Genomic DNA, 11,940 nt, shown 5'->3' on the forward strand with positions numbered 1-11,940 from the left:
CAGGGATGCGAGGCCTCGGGAGGGGGTGCAGGGATGCGAGGCCTCAGGAGGTGGTGCAGGGGTGCGAGACCTCGTGGGGGGTGCAGGGGCGCGAGGCCTTGGGAGGGCGTGCAGGGGTGCGAGGCCTCGGGAGGGGGTAGAGGGGTGCGAGGACTTAGGACGGGGTGCAGGGGTGCAAGGCCTCCTGGGGAGAGGCTCTGGGATGCGAGGCCTTCCAGGGGGATGCAAGGGGGCAAGGCCTTCCAGGGAGACCCCAGAGTGCGAGGTCTCTGGGAAGGGGTGGGGGGCATTACTTTTATTTTATTTATTTGCTCAGACTGTTGTGAAAAGCTGTTCACCGGTCTGGACAGGCTTGTCCCCAGCACCTGACAGCACCGCGGCTGGTGTGTGCGATGCACCAATGGGACACGCCTGCGGATCAGCGTGTGCTCTGAGGGGCCCGTCTTTATGGATATAACGTGAGCACAAATAGACTTACAAGCTCTCACCTCAGATGCCCACCACCAGGTGTCAACAGCATCCAGCCAGATGCACACCTGTCTTAAACAGGCCCCTTTCAATGAGACAAATGCCTGTCCCCTCCCTGTGCCAGGGGTTCACACCCGTGCCCAGGTGTTCACACCCGAGCCCATGGATTCGCACCCGTGTCCAGGGATTCGCACCAGAGCCCAGGGATTCACACATGGAAACGTGTCAGTTTCCTCTTCTGACAGTCTGTTTCCGTTTCCTCTGCTAAAGTCGGATGTCATGCTGCTCTGGTGTGGGTTAGTCGTTCCAGGGAAGGGGAGGTTACAGCCCGTCTGTTGTGAAACAGGGAGGCAGCGGCAGCCCCGGGGTCTTGCCCTGTGACACATTAGAATTGCTTGCCGATGGATGGTGCGTCCTGGCAGGGAGCTCTCTGCTCTCTCCGCAGAAAACACACATGCTTCCTGTGACAAATAAATACATAACCCTTGGATAAAGTCCGAAGGCCGTCTCCAGTCTGCTGGCGCCCATGCTGGAAGGCCGCTAGCTGTTAACGCCGTCAAAGTCAGGACTCCAACCTGACTGCACAGACGTAAACAGCGAGAAGTCCGCCTGGTAATACGAGCCGCGGCAGCTTTACGACAAGCAGCTCTCGGAGGCCCCAGCACGGACCCGACCCCAGGGCTCGCATCCATCGGCCGCTCCAGAGGACAACCGGCCCTTTGAGAGGAGGCGTCGATCTTGTTCTTAACCCCCAAAATATGCGCTGTTTTCAGCCAAAGGACAGCAAAGCTGTTTCAGGAATTCTTATTGGCCTCACTTCTTGAGGACGCTTCACCTCGGAAACTTCCACTGACCTCCTCTCTCAGGCGCCCGCGAGGAGCCGGGGGACGTTGCCTGGCAATCAGAACCGTACGGTACAGTGAGGCGGCTCCTGAAGCCCGTCGTCAGAAGAAGAGAAAATCTTAAAACGCTTTCAGAAGTCCAATCCGTGGGCAGCAAGACAGAGACAGATCGGGAGGAAAGAGCAGGGTGACTGGGGAAGAGGAGAGACGTGTTCACTTAGATGCGAGTGGGGGGAAGTGGTTTCAGAACATTACTCTCGGGAGATGACGGGGTCTATGCCAGCGTGAAGGCCACATCACCGTGCAACACTTTACACTCCTCTAATCCGCATGCCGACCGGGGGCGTGGGCATCAGCGGCCCCACTGTACAGATGGGGGAATCGAGGCACCGGGAGCCCAAGCTCTTGCCCAAGGTCACAGACAACCTGAACTCGGCAGTCCAGCTCCTAAACATGGCGCTCCCGCCTCTTCCACATCCACAAACGCAGCGAGTATGTGAAAAGAGGTGCAGGGTGCTGGGGGGAGGGGTGCAGAGCAGGGCGGAGAGGCAGGGGTCCACAGGAAGGTGAAGGCGGGTGCAGGGGGGTAAGATGCAGGGTGCTGGGGGGCTGAGTACAGAGGAGGGGGCAGGGTTCCGCAGGAAGGTGAAGGCGGGTGCAGAGGTGTAGGCTGCTGGGTGCTGGGGGGCTGAGTACAGAGGAGGGGGCAGGGGTCCGCAGGAAGGTGAAGGTGGGTGCAGGGGGGTAAGGTGCAGGGTCTGCGGGGGTACGTACACAGGAGGGGGGCAGGGGTCCGCAGGAAGGTGAAGGCGGGTACAGAGGTGTAGGCTGCTGGGTGCTGGGAGGGGGTTACAGAGGAGGGGGCAGGGGTCCGCAGGAAGGTGAAGGCGGGTGCCGGGGTGCCGGCCCTCGCCTGGGCTGTGAGGTCACACTGGAGACTTTCCAGAAGCCGGCACTGTTCTCCTCAGGTGTGGTAGCCAGGGGTGACGTGGCGGGAGGAGTGGCAGCACAGAGTCGCAGGCGGAGAGGAGGCGGGAAGGGCAGTTGGGTGGGTGTCACCGGCACCCCTGGGGCTCGGCCAGACCCTCCGTGCCCGCCGCTGTGCCCGAGGCCTCAGGCCAGCCCCGCCCCTGGCTCCGGCCCACTCCCCACTCCTTCGCCTCCTGGATCCCATCCTGTGTCTCTTCCTTTCTCCATCTTCCGCGTGTGCCGGGAGGGGAGCGGATCCCAGGGCAGGGGGCACTGGAGATGGGACGGGCCTCCGAGGTCCCAGGGGCACGGGGGGCCGGTCCCCGAAACCGGCCCGGTGACTTGCAGCTTCCCCAGAAGGAGTGGCATCAACAGCAGGAGGCCGGGTCAGTCCCCCTGGGGCACGCGCCCGACGGGAAGCCTCCTCAGCGGAGAAACGCACCTAACACCGTAAGGAGACCAAACTTTGACAGCACTTCGCTCCCTTCAAAATGAAATGAAATGTGAAACCTTCAAGTTAAACAAACAATTATAAGATAGTTTAGGTTTTCATCAATTTAGATACTCGCATGGTTATGCTGGGGGCTATCCGCTGAGCGCGTCAGTTGGCCATTTGCAAAGAGAGCACTTGTAAGCGTGGCCCAGCCTCCTGTCCCCAGCAATGTCCTTCCTCCAGATGATGCGGTAACGGCTTCCTGGGAAGCAGAGCGTCTGTCATCCGAATGTCGGGCCACCCGGACGCCTAGGCTCAGGAAATGACATCTTTCTTTTAAGATCAAAATTCATTTGAAAAATTAGACTGTTATGTCAAACGGCAGTCTGAGGAGACACGTGCGCGGAAGCGCGGGGGGCTGTCCCCTTGCAACAGGGGACAGTGCCCAAACCCCCTCCCAGGGAGCCCGCAGCTCCGCGTCCAGGGCCGCGTGTGCGGCATCCTCCGGCGCGGGGTCCACCGCCAGGGGCCGTGCGCCTCGGGGCGGTGAGGGCCCGTGCCCTGCTCGCGGGGCAGAGTGGGATCTCAGAATAAAATCGGCCCTGATCCCTCCTCCCAGCGGAGACTGTACGGCCCTCCCTCTCCACTTTCTTAATGGTTTCCTCACTACAGAGCCACAAGCGAAGGAGCCTGCCGGCCATCTCCAAGGTTTGGAATTAAATGTCCCTGACGTAAATCAATAGAAAGTAAATCAAAACGGAAAGGCCAATTATTTTTGCAGATGTCTTTGTGCAAAACAACTTTGCATTGAACTCTGGGCCACCCGGAGACTGCCGAAGGGGCCGCCTTCCAGCTTCAGGCTCACTAATGTAACGAAGGGCTTTGATGAGCAGACGCTGATGACAGCATCTATTAAAACGGAATCACAAGGCTGGCCCATTCACCTCCAAGAGCTACTAGGTAACAGAATTAGAGAACCCAGAATTCTAAGTGCTCCATTTCAAAGCGACAGGGATGTGGCCCTTGCAAACAGCCTGGCTGCCTGCTTCCCCGGCCCTGTTCCCGCGGAATCCCACATGCATGCGGGTCTCTCAGTGGGCCGCCTCCTCCAGGAAACGGGGGGAGCTGCGAGAAAGCCCCACTGGCAGCCAGCCCTTCCTCCCTCCAGACGCCCACTCCCAGGGCTCTGGGGCCTCCTGCACACAGCACAGCCCGCAGGGACTGGTCCACTGTGGTCCTGTGCCGTCACTTACCACCATTATCGCAGCTAGTGAAGCCGTTTCCTAAACTAATTAGCTCCTGGGTGTCAGTGGCTGGTAAATTATTTTTCACATTATCCCTTCCAAAAGTATTGAATTTTTAAATGGTAAGCCCCAACAACATAATATTTTAAGCAAAGGAAGAACTCTCTAATGGTAAAAATTCAGCCCCCTGAGCCAAGAAGAAAACAACTTAGCCTTTAAGGTGTTAAGGAGCCGCGTACTGTGTCGACATCTATGGTCGGTCCTGGGAACTGCAGGCCCCCGGCTGCATCTCCGCAGCGGCCCCTGGAGCGCGGGCAACGCAGCGGAACTGGGATTCTCTCCCCAACACTTAAGCTTCCACCTGCTCTTCCCGCTCCAAAGCCCATGCCGCTGTGGTTTATTCCGCACTGTCGTCAGACACACGAGTTCTTACTCACGAAGACGCATACGCCTGGGTGAGTGGGTGCAGGGGATGAGTACGTCCAGTGGGAAAGGGGACAGACCGACACCTGTCTTAAGGCTCCGGGGTCGTCTTTAAAAAGTCAGCAGAAGTCAGCAGTCAGCAGGCTGGGGGCTCAGTCGGTTAAGCATCTGACTTCAGCTCAGGCCATGACCTCACAGTCCGTGGGTTCGAGCCCCGCGTCGGGCTCTGTGCTGACAGCTCGGAACCTGGAGCTGCTTCGGATTCTGTGTCTCCCTCTCTCTGCCCCTTCTCTGCTCATATTGGGTCTCTCTTTCTCTCTCTACCTCTCTCTCTTTCTCAAAAATAAACATGAAAAAATTAATAAATAAATACAACAAAAAGTCTGCAAATGGAAACAGTATTTTTCGGTCATTTGCTGCAAAACATAACAGCAGTGGGAGTGAGTTTTTCTAAGTCGGTCTGACATGCAGAGCATGAGAAGGACAGAAAGAGACCTTCGCGCTGTTCTAAACGGACAGATTCTACCTCTTTTCTGGGTGCCCACAGTTCTCCGGTGCACGTCCCTGAGAAGAACAGAGACGAGGAGAGAGGGGAACCAGATCAAGTGGGGAATGGAGTTCAGACGGAAGAAAGAAAAAGTGGGTGTGAGCGTGTGTCTGTAACTATGCTGGGACCCCGGGCCTCCGCGGCGCCCAGACCTGTCCTGCACACGACCTTCTCTGCACGCAGAGAGCACGGCCCCTGACGTCCTTCCCAGGAGGACTTCAGGTGAAAAGAGAATGTCCTGGGCGAAGGTGACGTTAGCACCAAATGTGGGTAGAATGTTACTGCCATTCACACAGTCAGCCAAAAACATCTTGAAGTTAATTACACGTTATCCGGACAAGTGTACACGCGGGCAGGCTCCTCGTATCTGTACACACTTGCTAGCACTTTTGTTCTGATTTTTAAAGAACCTTGACTAATTCACTTGAGCACGAAGCTAATCCTCCAGCAGAGGGCTAAGTATAAAACAAGTAACATTCTCACACGGGTGACAGAAATGAGCAGACTGGGGGTCATTAAGCGCTCATTAGCCGCGTGTTGTCACATTAACTACGGGGTGTAACACCGATTTTCTCTTCTCTGTCAGGAGCCACCATGGTCCCGGTTCCCGGAGCAGGGCCCTGGGGGGCACGCTGCCCAGAGCACGCCCCGCTCAGCGCTGCCGCCTGGGCTCCTGCCAGCTTTCTCCCCGTTGCCCGGGGTCAGCAGCTCGCCAGGAAGGGTCCGTTACCTGGGTCTGTCGGCCATGGCGACGAGAAACTGAAATGATCAAGGATCAGAACAGGATTCTTCCCGTGCGCCAATATCCACGGCTGTGAGAGCCAGGGGTGTGGACACACGACTCCAGAGTCTTAGGTCAGCTACTCCAGACGCCTAGCGCCCCCGTTTCCATTCACTCGGCTGTGACCCAGGAAGCCCGCGCTCCCCCAGCGCGACATCTCGGTTGCCCCGCCCTGTCTCCCCGTTCGTCCCTCTGGCTGATGCTTTTTTTTTTTTAATGTTTTATTTATTTCTAGGAGAGAGAGAGAGACAGAGTGAGCAGGGGAGGGTCAGAGAGAGAGGGAGTCACAGACTGAAACAGGCTCCAGGCTCCGAGCTGGCAGTCAGCACAGAGACCGACGCGGGGCTCGAACCCACAAACGCGAGATCATGACCTAAGCGAAAGTCGGACGCTTAACCGACTAAGCCACCCAGGCGCCCCTGGCTGATGCTCTTTTAAACAAAAATCTAAAATCCTGCACCGAAGCTCGGCTAGCAGCCCCCTCCCCCGCAGCGATGTGCTTTGGGGCAGCTGGTTGGGCAGACGTGTCCAGCACAAGTGCAGTCAGGAGGCGATGCCGCCTCACACGACAGTGCACCTTGTCCAGCACATTCGATCGGACAGGGTTAGAGCCGAGAGCAGTATCAGATCCCTTACCTCAGTCAGGAGACTGACTGAGCCCAACAGAGCCTGAAACCTGGGGCTGGGCTCGGCGGGCATGTCGGCGGGGGTTTCCGGGGCCCAGCTTTGCTCACAGCGGGAGTGCAACGCGCCAGCCGGGGCCACGTCAAAACACGTCCTCAGAGGAGACGAGGAAGCCGAACCAGTGAAGGAACAAATAGATGGAGGGACTGAACCAGTGAATGAATGAATGAATGAGTAAATGAATGAATGAATGGAGGGACTGAACCAGTGAACGAATGAACGGATGGAGGGACTGAACCAGTGAACACACGAATGAGCGGAGGAATTTCCTCACGTGGGCAAACCTTTCCCCGCTGCTCCCACAGAAGAGGTGGCGTCCCCTTATTCTTCTGGTTTTGTGGCCCCCTCCCCCTTGGGAGTCCCTGTGGAGGGACGTCTGGATGCAGAGCTGTCATCGGGGCCCATCGAGGTCAAGTGGGCGCCCCCGGGGACACAGCCCGCCCTGATGCGGCCTCGGGCAGGTCAGCAGCCCGGGCAGGAAGGGCCACTGGCACACCGCGTGGCAGGCCTCCACCCGTGCCAGACGCAGGTGCCACCTCGTGAGCACAGGTCCCAACCGTTAATCTGCAAAGCGCCAGAACTCTGTGGTTCTGACACAGTTAATCGTTCCCAGGACTCTATTTAAAGCGTTCTGAAGACAAAAGTAAGAAGACAATTATACAGACTGCAGCGACCAGAGAGAGAGGAGCAGGGGAAGGGAGCTCAGAGAGCCAGCAGCAGTGTCACACAAACAGCTCCGCAAATAACAGCGCAGGGCCGCTAACAGCCGCGGGCACACCTGAATGCACCCGCACGCCCGATTAAGCACTGACAACATCCGCCCATAAAGGAAGATTATAAGTTGTAATATGTCTTTGCAAGAAGCAGCGTATTAACCACTGTTTGTATACTTCTCCAATTAGATTCCTGTAATTCTTCCATTTAGAAAACGGTTTACATTATAATAGCCAACATCACTTCTGGTTTTGAAACAATTGATTATATGTATTCCGCCAAATGAGGGGTCTGCGGGATATTTTCATAAGCGAAAACAACTCTGAGCGCTCATCCAGAGGATCTTTAACTGGGGCGTCTGGCGACGTGCAGACAGACTGTCACCTGCTCCCACTGCCCTAGGCACCCCCAGTCGGTGGAAACGTCCCACTTTTCCCTCTCAAGTTTTCCGGGAGCAGAGGTTTGTTCTCTGGACCCGAAAACCAGAACGACGGCGGCGGCCACAGCTGCGTCCTGGCCCCTGGGCTCTCTGCCCCGCAGGCCGCAGCCCTCCGGGCCGTCACACCGCCCAGGTGTGAGCCTGTGAGGCCAGGGGTTCCTCCTGCAGCCAAAGGTGCCTCTTCCGTACCTGACCCCCAAATGCTGCCGACCCCACCCGCCCAGAGCCGGCCAGCGTGGGGGCTTCCCGGGAGCGGGAGCCGCGCAGCAGCCACAGCGCAGCCCCAGAGACGCGGCGTCGGTGAGGATGAGAGCGAGCCGCTGAAGGAGGGCCAGGCGAGGGCACGGCCAGGTGGGGCAGAGATGGCCCCCGGGCCGGACACAGCCCAGCGAGCAGGGGCTATGTGACGAGAGGAGGGGACATCTGTCCTCGCAGGATGGCTCGGAAGCCAAGGCTCGGGGTGACTTGTCTGAGGTCACCAGCCAGTACGTGGCTAAGCCAGGAGCTGAGTCAGCCCGGGTCCTGGTGCACCCGCCTCCGCCCAGCTTGGCCACACTGCACACGAGCCCCCCGGTGTTTTCCAGGAAAGTACGTGTGGACCTCTGCTGGGGAAACTGAAGGCCATCCTATTTCCTAGTCTTCTCATGAAGCGCAATGAAACCTGGCGGTGTTACTGTAAAACAAATGTGAGAATTCTCCAGAAGACGCAGAGATGGCCGAGGACGAGGGGCCCCATGACCTGAGGGACAGCAGGGCAACGGGTCCCCTGCGTTCTCAGGGTGCCCCGTGAATCCCAGCGGGGTCCACCGGAGAGGCTGGCGACACGGAAACACACACAGACCCAGACAAGCGCCTGCGCCCTGCAGCAAAACGGCCGGGACGTGGGGGCAGCCTCACGAGACATCGACATTTCCACAGTACAACATCTGTGCTCCAGCCAAACACCCCCCAAAACTGTCCCCTGTCCCCAGCCGACCAGCAAAAGTTGACGGGGGCCTAGCCGTGCACCCTCACTGAGCTATAAAAAGTGCCCAACTCACTGTTCCGGATAGCGGTGCGGTCCCCCGCCCCCCCCCCCACGCCCCACAGCAGTAATGATGGCTCCAGGGCAGTGGCCGAGGCCTGCCTACGAAGGGCAATGTCTGAATGACCTCGGAGTCTTATAAGGTGACGTGTGCTCTGGCCAGGTGTCTGCCAAAGACCAGTCACCGCACCGGCACAGGGCAGGTCCCAAACGCAAGAGAGAACGCAAACAGACACCAACACTGATATAAGGCGAGTGTCAGAACCACCTGCTGAGGACTTGAATGCAGTGATCGTACAAATGCTTCAACAAGACTTTACAAACGTGCTTGGCACAGGCGACAAACAGAAAGTCTCCACAAAGATACAAAAGCTTTCACCAAATTAACAGAAAATATAAAGAACTAAGTGAATATTTTATTTTTATTATTTTTTTTAATGTTTTATTTATTTCTAGGAGAGGGAGAGAGACAGCGTGAGCAGGGGAGGGTCAGAGAGAGAGGGAGTCACAGACTGAAACAGGCTCCAGGCTCTGAGCCGGCAGTCAGCACACAGCCCGACGCGGGGCTCGAACCCACGAACCGTGAGATCATGACCTAAGTGAAAGTCGGACGCTTAACCGACTAAGCCACCCAGGCGCCCCCTAAGTGAATATTTTAGAACTCAAAATACCATAGCTGAAGATCTAAAAAACTTACAAGATGGGCTCAATAGCAAGAGAAGACAGAAAAGGATCAGCAGCAGAGAAAAAGGTAAAAGAAGAGAAAATCTTCATTGTAACTGACCATATTAGCAAACTAATGAAGAGGGAATCACGGTCATATCAATTCCGGCAAGAAAAAATTTTTGACAGTTCCTTCCAGATTGTTCTAAAGGTTTAACAAAATTCTCGTCGGAATCCCAGCAAAGTTCTTCTGCAAGTATAGACAATATTATCCTAAAAATCTATAAAGATTATACGTGATAACTATAGATTATAAATTATAAAAAGTTTAGAAGAGAAATCTTCCAGGTCTAGGGCTTAGGGAAGAGACGTGACAGTGATGTAAAACATCAGCACACTGTGTGGCACGTTCTGATTGGGCAGATCTGGTGGTGAAAGAACTCACCCCCCAGAAGAGAACAAAGGGGGGGGGCAGGACAGCAGAGAGACTGTCCACCAGGAGGCGATGGTGAGGCGCCATGGTTATAGGGTGAGGGAGGAAGGGTGGGTCGTAGGGGATCTCTCCTTCTTCGGTAATCTTAGGAGCTGTGTTTGGTTTTGGCAGCACGCTGGTCCGCTGGGGCCGATGGCTATTTCAGGGTGGGTCACTTACCGGGCCTCCTGCATTCAGCCTGGTGGTAGTTCTAGGCCCTTCTACCGTATCAGGTTTCCACTGCTCACGCCCGTTGCCTTCAAGCAGCCTCTACACATTGGATTCAGCAAAAGTAGAAACAACTTGTTCTGCAGAAGACCTTGTAAAGAAGACCAAAGCTAACCTGCTGATGGCGAGAAACTGCTGGCAATTCGAAGATCTAATAAATACTCATATTTAGTTAGAAGAAATAGATAAAGAACTGTCAAAATTCAACAGTAAAAGAAACCAGAAATTCAACCAGAAATGGGCAAAAGACACTGCTGTCTGTGGAACAGAGGCCCCCAGACACATGTCACACGTCCCGGCCTGCAACCCCAGAGCCTGGCAGTTTTTCGAGTTAACACGGTCACGGTGCAGTTGTAGATGGAATGAACACGGCTAATCATCTGGATTTAGACGGAGGGGTTGTCCCTGATTGTCCACGTGGGCCTGTACTAGGATTCTCCAGGGAAACAGAGCCAAGAGGTGGGGTAGCTGTAGACAGAAAGGCTTATTTTAAGGAATTGGCCCACGTGACTGTGGAGGCTGGCGGGTCTCCAATCTGCAGACTGAAGACCCAAGGAGGGGCCGACGCTGTGGGTCAGGTCTGAAGGGCATGTGCTGGAAGGTGCCTCTTGCTTGGGAGAGATCAGTGTTTTTGCTCTAATCAGGCCTTCAACTGATGGAATGAGGCCCACCCCCATTATGGAGAACAGTCTGCTTTACTCAAAGTCCAACAGTCTGAACATAAATCTCCTCAAAAACAGCCTCACGGAAACATCCCAAATAACATTTGACCACATTCTAGGCAACGTGGCCCAGCCAAGTTGACACCCAAAATTAACGTGCACAGAGCCCCTCGAAACCTCCAATCTGCAGACATGTGCAGTGCCCTCCAGGATCACTTCAGAGGCAGGAAGGAAACCTAAGCAGAAAACCTTCAATGGCTCTCCATTTCAGCAATAAAAATTTCAAACTCCAAGAGATTGCTGGTGGGCCAAATCATCTTTTCTTTTTTTTTTTTTTTTAACATTTCTTCAGTTTTGAGAGACAGAATGAGTGGGGAAGGGGCAGAGAGACCGGGAGACACAGTATCTGAAACAGGCTCTGAGCCGTCAGCACAGAGCCCGACGCGGGGCTCGAACCCACGAACCGTGAGATCATGACCCGAGCTGGAGTCGGACGCCTAACCGACGGAGCCCCCCAGGCGCCCCAGGGCCAAATCATCTTTAGAGTCATTACCGGGGTGTAGGAGGCACGGCTGTTCTCTCGCCCAGGGCCACCCCGGGGCCCCCACCCCCGTCTACACAAGAGCACTGGCCTGGGCGGGCCAGCCGCCACCGGGAGCGGGGGCAGGCAGGGGTTCTGGATGGGCGGGACCCGGGGAGCCAACGGATGGCTTCCTTCGGGGTTTCTCACCGCTGCTGACGGAGAAGAGCCCAGAACCTCCCAGGGAATGAGCTGCAGGCCACGCGGCCACGCTCCTGCCTTGGAACCAAAGTCCAGCACCAGCGCGAAGGCGGGGCTGACGCCGAGCAGGGCGCGGGAGGCGCGGGCGCACCCGGGGCTCTGCTCCTCCCGGACCCCGGAAGCGCCGCCCCCGGCGCCCCAGGGGACACGCAGCCCCTCCGGCCTCCTCCGAGGCACCTCTTCTCACTCCAGCTCACTTTCGTGGGTTCTGCCACATGCCCTTTGAGTCTCGATTACCACCCCGCCCCTCAGGCCTCGGAGACTGTAGGACCGAGGAAGAAGGTTCCAGAACAGGAAATGAGCACGCTAAGGGGCTCTCATACCCAACTACCCCAGTCAGCCTCCCTGCTTCCTTCTTCCTAGTCACACACCCCCGACATGGCCGTCCTCGCACAGGGGGCAGGACCCCCCCTCACTTCCCGCCTTGACGTCACAGTTCCCCAGACACGGCCCAGCCTGCACGCGAGGCGGGACTAGGCTCACTTCCCGCCTGAAGTCACAAGTACCCCGACACCGCCGTCTCCCCAGGTCTGCAGGGCGGGCCCCGCCCTCTTCCTGCCGTGACG

The 11,940-nt window shown here is 56.6% G+C and overlaps 1 long non-coding RNA gene across 1 annotated transcript; it reads right to left on the minus strand.

Annotated features, from left to right (window-relative positions):
- Nucleotides 1-2,796: 2,796 nt before the first annotated feature.
- Nucleotides 2,797-11,917, minus strand: LOC120228338. Its single transcript, XR_005527467.1, has 2 exons — nt 11,746-11,917; nt 2,797-3,021 (listed from the first exon to the last, which is right to left on the minus strand). It is a non-coding gene; the product is annotated as an uncharacterized LOC120228338 (long non-coding RNA).
- Nucleotides 11,918-11,940: the final 23 nt, after the last annotated feature.

Source organism: Hyaena hyaena, unplaced genomic scaffold (assembly GCF_003009895.1).
Source record: "Hyaena hyaena isolate Hyena2069 unplaced genomic scaffold, ASM300989v1 scaffold_22, whole genome shotgun sequence".
NCBI classification, from domain to species: Eukaryota; Metazoa; Chordata; class Mammalia; order Carnivora; family Hyaenidae; genus Hyaena; species Hyaena hyaena.